The sequence below is a fragment of the Schistocerca nitens genome, chromosome 5, assembly GCF_023898315.1.
Source record: "Schistocerca nitens isolate TAMUIC-IGC-003100 chromosome 5, iqSchNite1.1, whole genome shotgun sequence".
Classification (NCBI taxonomy): Eukaryota; Metazoa; Arthropoda; class Insecta; order Orthoptera; family Acrididae; genus Schistocerca; species Schistocerca nitens.
Window position 1 is genome coordinate 367,422,192 of NC_064618.1, and position 17,972 is coordinate 367,440,163.

At 44.5% G+C, this 17,972-nt stretch overlaps 1 protein-coding gene and 1 pseudogene across 4 annotated transcripts in view; both read left to right on the plus strand.

The window, feature by feature from the left end:
- Nucleotides 1-17,972, plus strand: part of LOC126259233 (irregular chiasm C-roughest protein) — a 1,966,280-nt gene that overhangs the window by 1,882,969 nt on the left and 65,339 nt on the right. The gene's annotated exons all lie outside the window — the stretch shown is intronic.
- LOC126261346 (5S ribosomal RNA) lies at nt 15,936-16,053 on the plus strand (annotated as a pseudogene).

Genomic DNA, 17,972 nt, shown 5'->3' on the forward strand with positions numbered 1-17,972 from the left:
TTCAGAACAGCTCACGCTCCGTCGCAGAGGAAAACATCATTCGGGAAACCGAGCAAGAGTTCGGATGTGCCATATCTCGCATATTTTCTGGTTTCCATCATGAATGGAAATTATATCGTAAGGTTTTAATAAACCTCGTCCGGATAGTACGTAAGATCACAGTTGATGACCAAATCTTTGCCTACCCTCTTATGTTTTTCCATTCCATAGACGGTCACCATTGTAACGAACTGCACAGTTGAACTCTTTTATTTTATATTAATTAAAGCTAAATTAACTGTGAGAAGGTCTGGAGTTGTGAGAGATTAAGGATGCTATTTAATAATTAGACGTCGGATATTCGACGAATCTTGAAAAAAAAAAAAAGATAGCAATACAGTATATAAAAATATAAAATATCGTTATTATTTAACAAACGTTGCTAATGCCATTTAAATTTGTATTCTCACATTATGCATCTACTCCGTGGTCCACATTATTTTGGAAGATGTGTGCCTTTCCAGGGATGCACAGATCGTAAATGATGATTTTTCACTCCAGCAGAACCAAATCTTGGAAGAGGAGTGTCACGTGGTTTCAGTCCACGTATACGAGAAGAGGGTAGGACTCACTGTGACTATTTTTGTACGTGTACGTGGGACCCGCGGCAGCGTGAGCTTTTTTCCGTGGCCCCAGAGAGAGTCGCGAGGGTTTCGGCCCTCCTCGAGTCCTAAGCCGCTGAGCCGCTTTGTCATTAGCGACGCCTCTGGCGCTACTTAAATATTTAACGCCTGCGACTTATCTCCCAGCGGCTGGGCCCCCACAAATCGTAAAGAGCCCAATCTCCTCCAGCCAGCGCGGACGAAACGGCTGGAGATGTTAAATGAAATTTTGCTTCACTACGTGCACTCCGCGAACAAATCCAGGTAGAGCATTTCTTCCGTGGCGCGTATCCCAGTGACAACAGAAATCTGCAGTTTGTTGCTCTCTTTGGCTGTAAGGTCGACAAAGCAGTTATCATGACTCAGGACATGTACGAACTCTTACTGTATACTGTCGTGCAATATATGAAGTGGTCTGTTTGGACTCGTAACTGTTGGTGGTTGGTTGTTGGTAGGCGTCTCAAATAGATAAAGAATCCAGAGTAATCTTCTATTTCTGCTGTGTCTTATCCTACCTCACGCAGGGGCCACTATTTGTTAAGCTTCTTCCATTTAATCCTGTCATGTGTGTCATCCTCCGTCAGTCGTTTCTGCTTTTTCTCAACTCGAACACAGCCTATCACCCAGTTTATGACACTTTCAGTGGTGCTTCCTGCTGCCATATTCGTTCACCTTCGGCAATGTGAATTTGATCTCTTCTACAGGGTGAACAAAATAAAACTGGTCCGGAAAATATTTACAATGCTGCTGACACGGGGCCGATCCTTCTTAATGAACGTTATAGGAGAATGGCCATTGTTGACGTCGATGCTGCGCTGTGCTCGATTAATCAAACTGTGAGACCAACAAGTAGTAGAGGTAACGCTGGAGGATATCCATCCAGCATTTCGCTGAAGAAGATACTCCAACAGCACCTTGGTTTCCAAGAAAAACCAAAAGCAAAAACTGACGAAAGGTAGAATGAAGTGAGGAAGAAACGGCATAGGAGACGAATGGGGAATGCTGGGCTAAAAGTAAATCCCAAACACGAGGAAAGAAGACGTGCAGTTGAAAAAAGTTCGAAAAGATGAAACGAAGTCTGCAATCCTTGCCAACATAACATACGTTCAGCTTAAGATTCTACATTTATCCTTTAAGTGACTTGTGTTTTATTATTAGTTACTTATGATTTTTATGTGCTATTGTACTGCCACACCCAAAGAAGAGAAGCCACGGACGTGTTACTGAAATTATTGATGGCAGAATTGATCGGTGACAATTCTGTGTAAGCCGGTGATCGTTTGCATCAACCAGCTGTTGAAGAGAAGCGAGAGCTATGCGGGAAGAATGATTTTTGGTAGGCCTTCGTGTGAACTCTCTGATTTTACTTTCAAGATCTTTTCGTAAGATGTGCGTAAGAAGAACAGTATATTGATTGACGCTTCTATGAACGTACTCCATGATGCGCTTATCAAGCCAGTCCGATATGAAACGCGCTTCTATTCTTGCCATCCGGCAGCTGTGGCCGAGCGGTTCTAGGCGCTTCAGTCCGGAACCGCGCTGCTGCTACGGTCGCAGGTTCGAATCGTGTCTCGGGCATGGATGCGTGTGCTGTCCTTAAGTTAGGTAGGTTTAAGTAGTTCTAAGTTCTAGGGGACTGATGACCTCAGCTGTTAAGTCCCATAGTGCTCACAGCCATTTGAACCATCTTCCTGCCATGTTCTCTGTTTTCTTTAATAATCCTGCTTGGCAAGCCTCCCAGACTGCTGAGGAACAGTACTGAAATATCAGTGAAGGAGGGTTTTTTAAGCTGTCTCCTTCTTGGAAGGACTCCCTAAGGATGTTTGCAATGAGTCTATCTTCCATCTATCTTTCTTGCAATTATTTGTATGTGGTCGTTTCACTTTAGGTTCCTCCATACGCCTTTAACGGATGTGACTTACCAGTGATTGTTCAGTTTTTCTTCCTATATATGCGTAATACGCTACGTTTGTTTATTTAGGTAACCTGCCAATCCCTGTACCAAGTGTCGAACCCCTGCAGGTCTTTATGCATTTCACCACAGTCTTCTAGCAATACAGCGTCTACCGAAAGAACAGCACAGAGAACTGCCTTATGAATCATCTGAATGAATTCACTACGTCATTCATGTAAATTGTAAGCAGTAGTAGCCCTATAGCACACTCTTGGTGTACAGTTCATTCAAAATAACGTGGCATCAGCGTAAAACTCTTTCTCGTGGTAACCGCCGGGTGAAGGAAGGAAGATTAGGATTTAACGTCCCGTCGACAGCAAGGTCATTAGGGATGGAGCACAAGCTCAGATTGTTTTGTTACGGTTGGAGAAGGAATCTCGAAGGAACCCTCTCAGCATTTGGCTGGAGTGACATAAGGAAATCACAGAAAATCTGAATATGGATGGTCAGACACAGATTTAAACCTGTGTGTTCTTGAATGCAATTCAGTGTGCTAACCGATGTTCGACCTCGTTCGGTAGCACTGGGCGATTCCATGCCGTTGTTCTGAAAGAGTGAGCACCTCATTTGACGGCTACCATGACAACTTGCACTCTTGGAATGTTGTTATTGCTGTCTCTTTAACACATAGCATAGGACCGTACTCTACGTGCATCATATGTTGAGGGAAAGTTCTTAGTAACCATTCAAGTGTGATTGTATGCAATGCCGTCATATTTTCGTCGGGAAGAGGCAAAGGATGAAGCAGAAATCTCATTAAATATTGTGCATGAGAGGGTTGCTTCAATACTGTAGTGACAAACAGTTGACCTACATGTGTATTTGTTGAATTATCGGTCATACTGACAACTTCTAAATATGATCGTTTACAGAATAACATTGTAGCTTACAAGTTAGGCGAGACGGGGTCTTTGTCTTTAGGCTACCTCGCAGTAGCTGCTCGCAACAGAGCCCCCCACCAATACCGTTGACCCCTCGCATCCCGCACCATTTACAAAGGAAAAGGTCATGCTATTTTGTGCACACTCAGTGGCTCAGTCAACATTGACACCTGAACATTGTTCTCTGTTTAGAAAAACATGCTTTTGTTCTATTTGTAAGGAACACTCCAATCCAGTACAGCTGATAGATATTTCACACGACCGTATTTTTTACATTAGGCTACACTTAAGGCAATTATTGTCACTGGCACCGAGACAAATTAGTTTGAAAGTCAGCGATGGAAATCTTCGTTCCACACACCGCAAAAAAAAGTTCGACACTTTTCAGAAGATGCTGCAACCGAGCAGCGACTGTCGCCGCCCGGATGGCGTGTGAAATCCGCGTGGGTGTCGCAGCGGGGGTCGCGTGCTGTACAAACACGGCGGCGACTCGCGTTCCCTGGAGCGTTTTCCATTTCTGAAACACTCGCCTCGACGGACAGATAGAATTTATAAACTTTGCACGAGACCTTACAGTCGCCGTCGCTGCTGCTCCATTTTTGTTCCTTTTTAATACGAAAGCCGGTATTACGTTTCGGTTTGTATTTTCATGCATAGGTCATTACAAAGTCAGATGAGGTTCCAGATAAGGTATAAGCCTCTTTTACCGCGTAGTGACGCTGGCCAGCGAATCCCACAAAATATTTTTGCGGAACGTGTTGCGGGGTAGCGCTGAAAATTATTTAAGAGGGAAGAGAGAGAGAGAGAGAAAGAGAAAGGGGAGATAGGAGGGAGGGAGGAAGGGAGGGAGGGAGAGGGAGGGTAACGAATTCCTATTCGCGTTTTATTAATTCCGCCGCGCGGGCAGCGAGCTCGTGAGGGGAAGGAACTGGGTTGGTAGTGGGGGTAGCTACCTAGCTGACTTCCACTGACTCGAGCTGCGCTACTCCCCCTCTGCCCCCTCCCTCACCCTTCTGCTACCAACCTCCCCCTCGGCAGACATCTCGTATCCTGAAGATCTGTAGGATGCTGTGTGTATTTGTGTTTGGACGCTAATCCGTTGACAGATTTCCAGCGTGTGCGGTTGCATATTTATAGACGATGCGGCGCGCTGCGTAATTTAAGCCGAGTACAGGCGCGGGAGAGGGGCGCTGAAAGGGAATCGCTAATGCCGCCAGTGGCTGGCGGCTCGACGCGCGGCGTCCGTAATGTTGGTAGCGCTGGCTGCCTGCTGCAGGGTGACAAGTCACGCACCAGTGTGTGTGTGTGTGTGTGTGTGTGTGTGCGGCGGAAGGGGGCGTGCGCGGTGTAGGTAAGCATGTACCCAGATAAGCTGACGGGCAATTCAGCACGATCAGTACCGTTCAAAGAGTGTAGCCGCCATGGCGAGACTCTGGTTGCCTACATCAGACGGCGGCACTGTTCTGCAGAATTACGGCACGACTCCGTGCTCTACGGACTGCAATCAGGCCCGGTTTAAGTTCTCAGCGACACAAGCTGAGAGGGGCTGTTAAGGCACCCAAGTGTAAAACTGATACACAGATACTATGACAGTGGCGAAAATTGACACGTGTGGAAATCTACAGTAACTCAAGCAAAAATATCCCGGCAGACATGGGTTCTCAAGCTATCTGTTGGCGAGGAAGTAGCGAATGTGTGGTTACCTACAGCCTCTGGCTTCTGAAGCGAATTAGTATAAACATGTTCTAAATGTAAGCTTTTAAATTAAGTCACCATCTAATTGGTCTCAAGTTTCACCAAAGCTCTACCTTAATGGAAAATACAATACTACTTGAATATGTTTCCAATTTCGTACCTGGCAAATAAGGTGTTACACGTTTCGTCCTCATATTTGGAGACAGTACGGCACGTTCACCGTACTTCCTTCAACGTATCAATGAGAGTGTTGTACATTTCATTTTTGAAAGGACCACAGACATCAAGTGCAGAAGATTAAGGGCTGGTGTGGCCAAGGAATAGGTGCTGCTGGATTCATCCATCTTGCACCATAATTGGTGCGTTAGATGTCATAGAGGCAGGAAAATATGCCTGTGACCCATCATGCGTGTACCACGTTCCCCAAAGTAAGGTAGACCACGGGCGAAATTTGAGCCCAATATGTTGCGCACTGAATCAAAACGTTTACATTTCAAACACATTTGTACTAACTGGGACAATATCTCGTACTGAAGTCAGCGGAGTGTCGGAAACACACATTTGCAGTTATCTCGCAAATGGTGAACATGTTATGTGTTTTGTTAAGACAGATCTTGGTGAAATTTTAGCCCTGTTATATGGGGACTTAGTCGAAAAATCTGCATTTCAAATACGTGGTTACTAGCTGGGGTCAATGTTTCGCACTGAAATCATTGGAGGCTTGTATCAATTCAGTTGCAGTTACCTTACAAACGGCTTGTTTGCGAACAGTTATTTTCTGGAAATTTTACGCTTCCGTTACATATTTTCAACGTTAATTATATTACACCCTGTATCATAATGCAATGATGAACAGTTACCAAGACGTGATGACCAAGACAACTAACTATATCGCACCATTATAACTAAATACAAGAAAGTGATTATTGATATGTCTGCGTAAGCAGAAGAAACTAACGATCAAAGTCCGAAAACAATTTATTGTTCAATTAACCAAAACAAATTCTCCAAGTATAACACCAACACGAAACAGGCATCTGTCTTCGAATCACAACTACATACAAGAATAATATAGAAAACAACTGAAATAATTTCCTACTAGTCTCTGCTAGAAACTTCTCCGAGATACCAAGCCTAATTCAGAGATCAGCGAGAAGATCAAAGCCGAGCTGCCGGGGTGGCAGCTATCTACGTCTGCTGGCGGTCGATGAACTGTCGATGTGTGGCCGAGCGCCGGCCTTTATAGCGCTTCGGCGAATGAGTACCTCGGAACTATTTTCGTGGTTTGACGTGTGAAAATAGTTCCGGGATCTGCAGCGACCCCTTCCTTACGTTTATGTGGGCCGGTAGTGGCCCCTGGTGGCCTCTGGTGTCTTTGCTGTGGGGTTGTTGTTGTTGTGGCCGTTCATCAATATTGACCGTCGGTTGTGTAGTGCTTCGGTGTGCCTGCGAAGCGGGCAACCCGCGGCTACAGGCTGTCAGTTCGGTTGCTGATACTCGAGGCGCCGTGATGTCTGGTGGAGAAGGCCACAGCAATTATTATATACTAAGAACATATGTAGTGTAGAATGACAGGGAGGACATCTTGGAAACAGGAGCAATTGCCACAGTGAGCAGAGAAAGAGACTGTTCTTTGGTAAAACGAATAAACTACAAGTTCATACTAGGATTTAGTTGATAATTTTCATTTAGAATCGTATTTCATGTGAAACTTCTTATTTATACTGTCTTTGTAGCAGCCGCACAGTTTACATTTACTTCCGGGGAACAAACCGTAGATATGATAGCAATTGAATAAAAACAACATAAGCATTAAAATTACCCTGTATATTTGGAATAGGACAGTTTTAGCGTCACGCGAAAGGGACCTAGAAGAAGATAATTTAGAAGGAATAAGTAGAGAGGGAAGGTTCTGATGCTCCATCACAAATGTTCAAATGGCTCTGAGCACTATGGGACTTAACTTCTGAGGCCATCAGTCCCCAAGAACTTCGTTCCAGACTGTAGCGCCTAGAACCGCTCGGCCACTCCGGCCGGCCGCACCATCACAGTGCATAGCTTGTTGGCTGCTAGCTTCTATCGAGTTGACATACAAAATACAAGCCTCTGGGACGCCAGAAATCAGATGGGTTTCCATCCGCGCTCTACAGAATTACCAGAGGAATCCTATACTTTTTTTTTAACTGCAATACTTTACGACGGTAAAGTTGTGCATCAGAAAGCGGTAACTGCCGAGGTTCGCGTCGACCTCGGATCGCAGCGGAGGCTCGCAGTAACGGAGACACACGGCGTGCGTTATCTTTTTTTGCGAAGCCGGAGTGCGTGGTCGCCAAGGGACGGCGCCAAACTGCGTCCTACCCCATCCTCAGCCCCTCGCCCACCGTTCCCCCGGCCACTGCAAATTGCCGCTAATGCGGCGTGTCAGCCAGCCCCGGCTTTCGGAAACCTACAAATTATCTGGCGAAACGGCGGAATCGGGGCAAATCCGAGCACCGGCCGAATTCCCGCGGGCCGTGTTTTAAGCGCGCGGCGCCATCCATTGCGGAGCTCTACCAATATTATCTGACGCTATTACCGCGGACCGCACTGCGGTGCCACGGGTGGTTACTCGCGGCTATCGCCGGAACACTTTCCGCCGAGTTTCCGTCTTAGGCTAATGCCACGCTAGGCGGTTTTTCTCCGTTCGATAATATTTGCAGTTGAAACGGTCGCCGAATGCTCTGCCGCACTTAAAACGATTGTAAATGCGACATCTCGGTGCGTGGATTCTGACCGAACTAAAAGCTGGGTGTCATACTTGCGACGAAAATCTGCAGCTTTTGCAGCCGTGTAGCAACCAGCCTGTGAGACACACCTTACAACATGAGCTGTCATTCTAAATTTAAATATTTACCTGCAGGAGCATTATACGAAGAGTGGAAACGTCAGACATTCTAAGTGGTATTCTTCCACCAAAAAAAAAAAAAAAATGGTTCAAATGGCTCTGAGCACTATGGGACTTAACATCTGTGGTCATCAGTCCCCTAGAACTTAGAACTACTTAAACCTAACTAACCTAAGGACATCACATACATCCATGCCCGAGGCAGGATTCGAACCTGCGTGTTCCACAAAACACGTCTTCAGTGCTACTATGTTCTCGGTACTCTGCTGCATGTCTCTAGATTTATTCCAATTGACAAATAATGGAGAAAATGTTTAAAATATTGCATTCAGATGTAGATGGTTCAAATGGCTCTGAGCACTATGGGACTTAACATCTGAGGTCATCAGTCCCCTAGAACTTAGAACTACTTAAACCTAACTAACCTAAGGACATCACATACATCCATGCCCGAGGCAGGATTCGAACCTGCGACCGTAGCTATCGCGCGGTTCCAGACTGAAGCGCCTAGAACCGCTCGGCCGCAGATGTAGAAGGCGCATGGTGTCTGTGCCAAGTAGTGAGTCCCACAGGAGTTCTAAGTGCCGTGCGTGAAAGTCTCCTCCATTTAGTTGATGCGCAGTTTGTGTGGTAAGCAGACTCGATGTAAGCTTGTGTTTCTGTCAGTAAAAATTCTTTGTACGGAAAGGAAACAATTTGCATTTCCAATATACTAACAAAGTTGGAGAAATGAATAAACAAAACAACTCTTGTGTAGGAAATGTTGCGAAAAGCCATTTCTTCCTAGAGTTTTACAGTAAACACTGTAACATATGATTCGAAGAGTAGAGTTTTATGAGGGACAGAAGTCAACACTAAAAGATCTTTTCTCTGAATTTACTTTTGTTTTGCTCTTGTAAACAAATTTTAAATGATATGCGAAATGTTTTTTGTTGATTACTATTTTATTAGTTAAAACATTACTACTGTATCTCTGTACTTTCAATATCACAAACAGAACGTAGTGCCTCAGTATTAATGGCACTTGTTGCAGAAACTTTGTTGTTAGCACTCAGAACCAGTCAGTTCCTTGGTGTAGCACCTCAAACGTCCTTGACAAATTATTTCTTTTCTAATTTGTTTCATTATTTTTTGCAATGATCTGGAGAGCAGTACAGTTGTGTGGTATCAGAATACCTTCTCAATTTTTTTAAAAATACAAATAAGGTATTAACAAAAGAACGTATATATAGCTTTTTTATTTTCCTGAGAACTTTGAGATTTGGTACTTACAACGTTTCACATTTCCACGTTTCATATGTTGTTCGCCGCTGAAGAACACATAACCGCCCGTGAAAATGGCGAATTCATCCATTTGTTATGAGACTTTCAAGTGAAAGAAAATGTGTTGTAAAAAAATATAGTTTTAGTTTGCCAGTATTACTGCATTTAAGTTATTTTACTATTACTTACGTTGCTCTTTCATTGAAATTATAATGATTTTCTCTGTCTATAATTGTTATACTGACCAAACTTATTGATTCATTAGGACGTTATTGCTGAACGATTTAGATGGTACTCTAACGAAACAAACTGGCGTAATTTTGAAGTATGCTTCTTTCTTTAACTGACATATTGGATATTTCATCAACGGCATTCGTTTCTAGTACAAGAGTGCTGCCCAGGATCCTAGTCCAGGTAACAATGACTGCGCTTAAAGATAACGTCGAGCAGATATAATTTTACACCACTAGCTTTATATTCTCTTATCAGTTTCGAATGGAATGAAATTCACTGGGTGTGCCTTACAAAAGTTCTCAGGTAGTCTGATGTGCTCATGTTGTCGATGCTATTCAGACGAAGATGTCAGCGTCAGAGACAGTGCACCAGTCGTTACTCTTCATGTTGTTTGGGTCTTAATTCATCAGCCATTATACGTCACTCCCACTGGACCTTTTAAAAATGACTTTGTCTTGCATTCACCAAATTACTGCCTTGCATGAAATACACACCCCCACTGTACACCGGAGCTAGTACCGGAGTGCCAAGCGCACGCACTCTAACGTAATAAAGCAAAGTACAGAGTCGTTGCCACCACCGCAGTTTACTCTCTGATAAATATAAGGACACATAAATTTCTCTAACATTTTCCTACCGACACAATCCGGTTTAATAAAAATTTACATAAAATTACAAACGATGGTAAAAATTCTAGAATGAAATTTTCACTCTACAGCGGAGTGTGCGCTGATATGAAACTTCCTGGCAGATTAAAACTGTGTGCCGGATCGAGACACGAACTCGGGACCTTTGCCTTTCGCGGGAAAGTGCTCTACTTGCCCGCGAAAGGCAAAGGTCCCGAGGTCGAGTCTCGGTCCGGCACACAGTTTTAGTCTGCCAGGAAGTTTCGATGGTAAAAATTGTTTTACAAACTGCGTATAAAATACATATTTTATTTTACTCACTAGTGAAATTTCGAAATTAAAATACAATAAATAACATGTTTTTGGCTATACAAAATTACATGACACTTAAGAAAAATATTGAAACCATTTCACATCGGCGTTATACTCGAAGTGTTACAGACAAAACTTACAACAAAAATAACTGCGGTGCATTCGTGGTGTGGTATAATCGAACTATAATAGAGAATTATGATTAAATGAACATTTATCTATCGATACATTCATACGCGTATCACAGTTACAGTATACGTTATTGAAAACAAAGAGCTATGATCAAAGAGCCAACAGATTTATTCAGATACTTGAAAGCGATCGAAGGCAGAAATTGAACAATCGAAAGAAAATACAATAAAATTTAACAGTCGCAGGCAACATGGAGTCATTCATAAAGCTATATGCCATTTTTTTAAAAAAAAATTCGAAACGTTGCTGGTAGCACATCCGGTATTTAGCCCATGAGCAGAGCTCCAGAGAAACTAACGCTGTCGAAATAGCTAGAATGTTTTAAGTGTATCACTTTGATTGCAGAATGCTTTTGATGGATCAGTAAGAATAAATACACCCAGGATGCAGGTACGCCAGATCAGTACCAAAATCAACCAAAATACTTAACAGTGAAAGTGACTATCTAAAAACATTCTAACTATTTCGACATCATTGGTTTGCCTGGAACAGTGCACCTCAGCTGAATACCTGCTGCTACCTGATGACGAATCAAAGCCTCTGAAACGTGACGTGAATGAAATACTGAAGGTATAGTGCCTGGTTACATTGTTTGTTTGTTTGTTTGTTTGTGTGTGTGTGTGTGTGTGTGTGTGTGTGTGTGTGTGTGTGTGTGTTTAACTCGTAAATATTAGCATGAAAGTTGTATGCGAAACATCGAAATTAATGCCTGATGTAAAAACATGTCAAAGAACAAAATGCTAGTGATTCCGACTTTTATTATTTATTTTTGACTCGTTATTCCAAAATTGTTACAGATGACAAAGTTCGCTTTAGTAGGATGTTTGTTTTGGGATTGCTTTTTGACCTGGTTAGAACTATTACTCCATACAGGACGTGAAGGAAAATATGAGTTTCTTATTATGTTCTGGATGATTTTGCTTTTTCACAGTATGGTTTAATCCCATGGGTGAACGCTTGTTGTGTCAATTCACTTTAGTTTGCTGTGCAATCTAGTTTTGAGTGCCTAACAACTTTCGAAGAGCTTGTTGCGAAAAAACACTGTACCAAGTGACATATTGAGACGGAAATGCAGTTGAAAAACTAAAGATTAAAAATTAGGCAATACAATGATTGTACATACATATTTGAGAATAACTTTCAATAGGTACATGAGATGCCAATGTAGGAAGATTCATTAAGGAAAAGTGTCAACATGCTACGTTACAACCTGTCCTTTCCTAGTGATCATACAACCACAATATCACCACCAAAACGATTACAGAACATGGGCGATGCCTGGAAGGCTGGAGTCCTACATTTTCGCTGGTGTTTCGGCAATTCAAAGCGTCCTCCATTAGGGGACTATGTAAAGTGAACCAATCGGACCGCATTACATATTTCTGTTAGTCGGTTGATATGATTTAAACTCCTGGCGCTATCGAGGTGTCTCCTTTGCATTCATTTAGTTTCCACGATGTTTGACAGTAGTGTGCGTACCATGAATAATTTCTTGATGCAATTCTCGTTGTGTCATTTTCGTTAGCACCGTATTCTCTAGGTGCACGCTAGGATCAGGAGCCATTTCCGAGTTAGCCGTAACGGCCCTCTTTAATGGTCACCCGTCTTTATCACCATGCTTCTCTTTCCTTTCAGTGCTGTTCTCCCGAGACTAAGGTTATTTCCCCCGTGATTGTAGAGAGTTATGAAATGGAACGTAAACGTAAAACAGCCCATGTTGCTTTGCTATACGTAGTTAACCCGTGCTCTCCACATAATAAAGATTTATTTGGTACCAAGAAAGGTAGCGCAGTAAGATACTGGACTCGTATTAAAGAGGATAAAGGATCAAATCCCCGTCCGGCCATTTAGATCTAAGGTTCCCGTTGTTTCCGCAGATGTTTAAGGCAAATGCCAGGATTTTTACTTTGAATAGGACACGGGTATTTTCATATCCCAATCCGAGCTTCCGTAGCTTCTCTAATGATCTTGAAGTTCATGGAACGTTAAAACCATAATCTTCCTCCGTTCTTTTGTTTGGTTTTCCTAAGCGATTGCCGGCCGGAGTGGCCGAGCGGTTCTAGGCGATACAGTCTGAAACCGTGCGACCGCTACGGTCGCAGGTTCGAATCCTGCCTCGGACATGGGTGTGTGTGACGTCTTAGGTTAGTTAGGTTTAAGTAGTTCTAAGTTCTAGGGGACTGATTACCTCAGCAGTTCAGTCCCGTAGTGCTCAGAGCCATTTGAACCATTTGAACGTAAGCGATCTCTGCGCATTATATGCAAGTTCACACAACTTAACTCCGCTTCATCACTAAAAGTAACTTAGTCTGAAAATAAAAATTAGGTATTTCTTGCTCATGAACACGTCATGAGAATATGAAAAAGCTTCACTTCCGGTGACTAAAACAGTTCACTCAGTAACGGTATGCACAACGCTTCCATGTCGACATACAAGCCAGCTCTTATGTTCCTCGAGATTGTTGGCAGCATTTCATTTCAACATTAACACGTGGAAACTCTGAAGTGATATGTTAAGCAGTGGCTCATAATTCATGACTGCCCACTGTCGAGAAAATAAGGCTCACTCAACAATGTGCCCATCTACACACTGCCCTTATGTCACAAATAAATCCGGTGTGGCTGACGAGCTGTAACCTAAATACCGGTGTCACCTAACGACGGGTCCCGGCGGAGGTTCGAGTCCTCCCTCGAGCATGGGTGTGTGTGTTTGTCTTTAGGATAATTTAGGTTAAGTAGTGTGTAAGCTTAGGGAATGACGACCTTAGCAGTTAAGTCCCATAAGATTTCACATACGTACATTTGAACCTAACGACGTAACAGCCAACAGAATCGTTGTGAGTCCCAACACTGTCAGAGAAAAGAGAGAAACGCAAGTTTCGATGCGAAAACTGCGCATTAAATGCGAAGTGCGGTAATGTGTGGAACATAAGATTTTATGTCCCGTCTAAGGGTTATGCACAACTAGCAGTGCCGCGGACACTTCCTCTTCGCCCGCAGTGGTTTTGTGGCGACGGAAAACTACAGGGCAGTAAATGTGGATTAATTTTTACGCTCCAGTTTTTAAAGTCTGCGTCTCGAGCAGTAAAACAGAGAATTGCTGCAAAAGGAGTCTCGGGCCATATTTTTGTAACGGCAGCGGAGCCACACTTGAAAACAAACGTTACTACCGCCGGGCCGAGGCCACTCCTCTTAAGAGCGCTATGGACGAACCGTGTCCTGCGGGCGCACAACACTCGTCCGGCTCCTCGTCACGTAATGACCTTCCGAGGATTCTGTTCCGCTTTCTCCGTTTGCGTAAAATTTGGTTGACGAATTCCGCGAATCCCGTCCTAAATTAAATTCCTTGGAACAATTATTTACTGTAAATGTCCCAAAGAAAGAAAAGAAAAACACGACGCATCTTGCAAAAGTCGGTAGATGTTGCGTACATGTATAGATAAACAAATGATTACAGTTTCAGAAAAGCTGGATGATTTATTCACGAGAAAGCGCTTCAGAAATTGAACAGGTCAATAACGTTTGGTTCATCTCTGGCCGTTATGCAAGCAGTTATTCGGCTTGGCATTAATTGATAGAGTCGTTGGATGTCCTCGTGGGAGATATCGTGTCACATTCTGACCAACTGGCGAGCTGATTGGAGGGCCCTGCCCATAATGCTCCCAAGGTTGTGAATTGGGGAGAGATTCGGCGACCTTGCTGGCCACGTTATGGTTTGGCAAGCTTGAATACAAGTAGCAGAAACTCTCACCGAGTGCAAGCGGGCGTTATCTTGATAAAATATAAGGCCAGGATGGCTTGCCATGAAAGGCAATAAAACGGGGCGTAAGTAATAGTCGAGCTACCGCTGTGCTGTGGCGGTGCCGTGGATGACAACCAAACACGTCCTGCTCTGAAATGGAGTGGCACCCCAGCCCAACACTCCTGGTTGTCGGGGTGTATGGCGGGCGACAGACAGTGGTCTCCAGACATGTCTTCGCTGGTCACCCTAATTTAATTCGAAGCGGCACTCATCAGTGAAGACAATTCTACTCCAGTCAATTAAATTCCATACTGAATGTGCTAGACACCACTGCAAACGGGCTAGATGGTGTGCAGAGGACAACGGCAGTCGACGCAATGGGTTCCGTAACATCAGCTCCCTTTCTGTAAGTCGCACAGTAATGATTCTTGTGCTTACTGATGCACCAGCTACACGTCGGAACGATGATAATCATGAATACGGGGGCTCTGAGCGCCTCTCCGCTGACTGCTCAGTCCTCGCTTTCTGTCGTCTCTCTAGGTCGACCGCTTCCTTCTTGTCGGTATGTTCAACTCTGGGTCACCAATTTCTGCCGTCATCATCGAATAGTGGCATCGCTCCAGTTCAAATGTCGAGCCATTCGCCTATTATTTCAACCGCCTTCTTTGAGCCCAGCTACACACCCTATGTCAAATGCTGACATTTGCGTATGTTAACGCGCCTATCTGCGAGGCATAGTTAGTATCCAGTCAAGTACACGGAATGAAATTGGCAAAGATTTTATGCCCTGGTATCGACATGTCCCCCGTTTAATTCCTTGCCATCTGCGTGCTGAAAATTCGTTGCTATCTGAAAAGAAGCATTGGAAAGTACCACCTACTTTCCACATGACATGGTGGCCAGGGGCCGGCCGAAGTGGCCGTGCGGTTCAAGGCGCTGCAGTCTGGAACCGCGAGACCGCTACGGTTGCAGGTTCGAATCCTGCCTCGGGCATGGATGTGTGTGATGTCCTTAGGTTAGTTAGGTTTAACTAGTTCTAAGTTCTAGGGGACTAATGACCTCAGAAGTTGAGTCCCATAGTGCTCAGAGCCATTTGAACCATTTGGTGGCCAGGGGCGCAGACGCTTCCAGTGCGGCCTGATAAGTATGATTGACGGAGAACCAAGTGACAGACCATCTCTTTGTGATGAAGCGGAAGTCATAAGAGAAGTGGAGGCCCTGGTGCTCTAAGATCGACGTACTACAATCGAGGCGATAATGGCAAAAGTAAAAATCAGTCGTGGATCAGTTTCAACATCATGCGTAACATTGTTTACATGGAAATGGTAGCCGCCCACTTGGTTCCGCTATTGATCATACCAATTCAGCAAACCGGCCCAACTCAGGCAGCAACGGAAATATTACAGCTTTGTCACGCCACTCCAAATGACTTCTTTGAACGCCATATCACCAAACACGGAGTCTGGGCGCATCGCTATGAACCCTTTTATAGTACCACTATACACTTACCGGGCAACGGCCTTGCCGCAGCGGATACACCGTTTCCCGCCAGATCACCGAAGTTAAGCGCTGTCGGGCGTGGCCGGAACTTGGATGGGTGACCAGCCGGGCCGCCATGCGCTGTTGCCATTTTTCGTGGTGCACTCAGCCTCGTGATGCCAACTGAGAAGCTACTCGACCGAATAGTAGCGGCTCCGGTCAAAGAAAATCATCCTAACGACCGGGAGTGCGGTGTGCTGACCACACGCCCCTCCTGTCCACATAGTTATCTGAGGATGACACGGCGGTCGGATGGTCCCGATGGGCCACTTGTGGCCTGAAGACGGAGTGCTTATACACCAACCAATACAGCTACCAGACATACACCCATGTCCGACAGGTAGCAATGTTCCAGTCGTCCACCAAAACCAGTTTGCGTACCAGAAAATCAGTACTGGCCGGCGTATGCACTGCGTGCATATAAAACTGTCTGGCAACAGACCAAAATACCCTGGCTTGTTGTCCACAGTATTTCCTCAAGAGGCTCCATTCTTGCTGCCGGCAGTGCTCGCATTAATGACCGTGGTACTGGAATCACGGCACTAGGTTGCATCCCCAAGTCATGTGCTCCACGCAGGTATCCTTCTGCCTGCCTATTTAAGACGTCGCTCAATGATTTCAGCGCAGGCTTTACACCGGCACACAGCGGCTTATCTGGAGCGTGCACTCAACCTCCGACATTACGCTAAGCGCACGCTCCAGACTTTATGCAGGCAGCACCCAGCTGTTCATCTGTCGGAGCTCAAGCTCGATCTCCAAGAACGCTCACGATATCGGAGCTACTTGGAGGCGCCAGTAATCTTCACCCTTCCTACGCTTATACTTGGCCTCTCAAAGCTGGGCCATCCCAGACCTTAACATCTTAGCTTGACACTGGAATTGTCTTTAGAGACTGTCGTCTCACTATGTGAAACAGTCTACTTGTGTTCTTGTTAATTAATTTTCCAGGACGGAGAAGAGCGAATTTATATGGTTAGTAATAAACTTATTGTTTGTTGTCTACATGGGTGTAAGTTCTTCCGCACCGAGGCGTTTCAGGACACATCAACCTCGACACAAAGGAAGAAACCAAAAATTGGAAACATGTGGACTGACAATCGACAAAAAAGGCGATGACAATACAGTCATCGGACAAGGTGATGCAGAATGTTTTTTGGTATCGCTATTATGTGGTCGTACCGGGTTATGGTTGTAAGGAGCATATTACCACAACCTTCTGGCGAGGATAAGGGAAGTCGTCAAGCTGAAGCGCCACTGGAAAGCATGAGAGGGAGTGCATTTGGTCCTCAACGATGCCCTGGCTCTTTCTTTTCAGAATATAGCTATTCTTGCTGCTTGATGGGTAATGAAATTTCGCTTTCTCCCCCTTAGTCTTCTCACATGGCATCTAGTGACTTGTTCGTCTTTCCTCAGAAGAAAAAAATCATAGCGTGGTAACTACTTAGAGAATGACGACGCGGTGATTTGCGAAATGGTTCGTCCTTTTAACAGCAAGATACGCTCTGCATCCAACACCCCGGGGAAATCATCCGCCATTGGAAAAATGTCGCATTGAAGTATTAGTATGTAGAGATAGAATGAAACCGTCATCCAAGTTCCATGGTAGCACCCTGATATTTTCAAGGTGATAATTAAAATGTGTCCGCTTCCGTAGCGCAGCGGCAGCGTTACCGCCTATCACGCTACGGGGCTCGGGTTCGATTCCAGGCAGAGGACTGGCTGTTGTGTGTCTTTCATCATCATTGACACGTAAGTCACCAAAGTGGCGTCTACTAAAAAGACTTGCAATACGGCGGCCGAACCCCGAGGGGGATATCCCGCCCCGTAAATGCCATACGATCATTTCATTAAAAGGTAACGACTACTTTTCGTAAAACTATTTTGTGAAATAAGGATATATCTTGAGATCCTTGACAATTAACGTAACCCAGAAGTTCAGTTTCATTCGTGTCTATTACTTAATGTTCAAACAAATAAACTTAAGTTTCTCCCGATGGGTAAAACGTCCA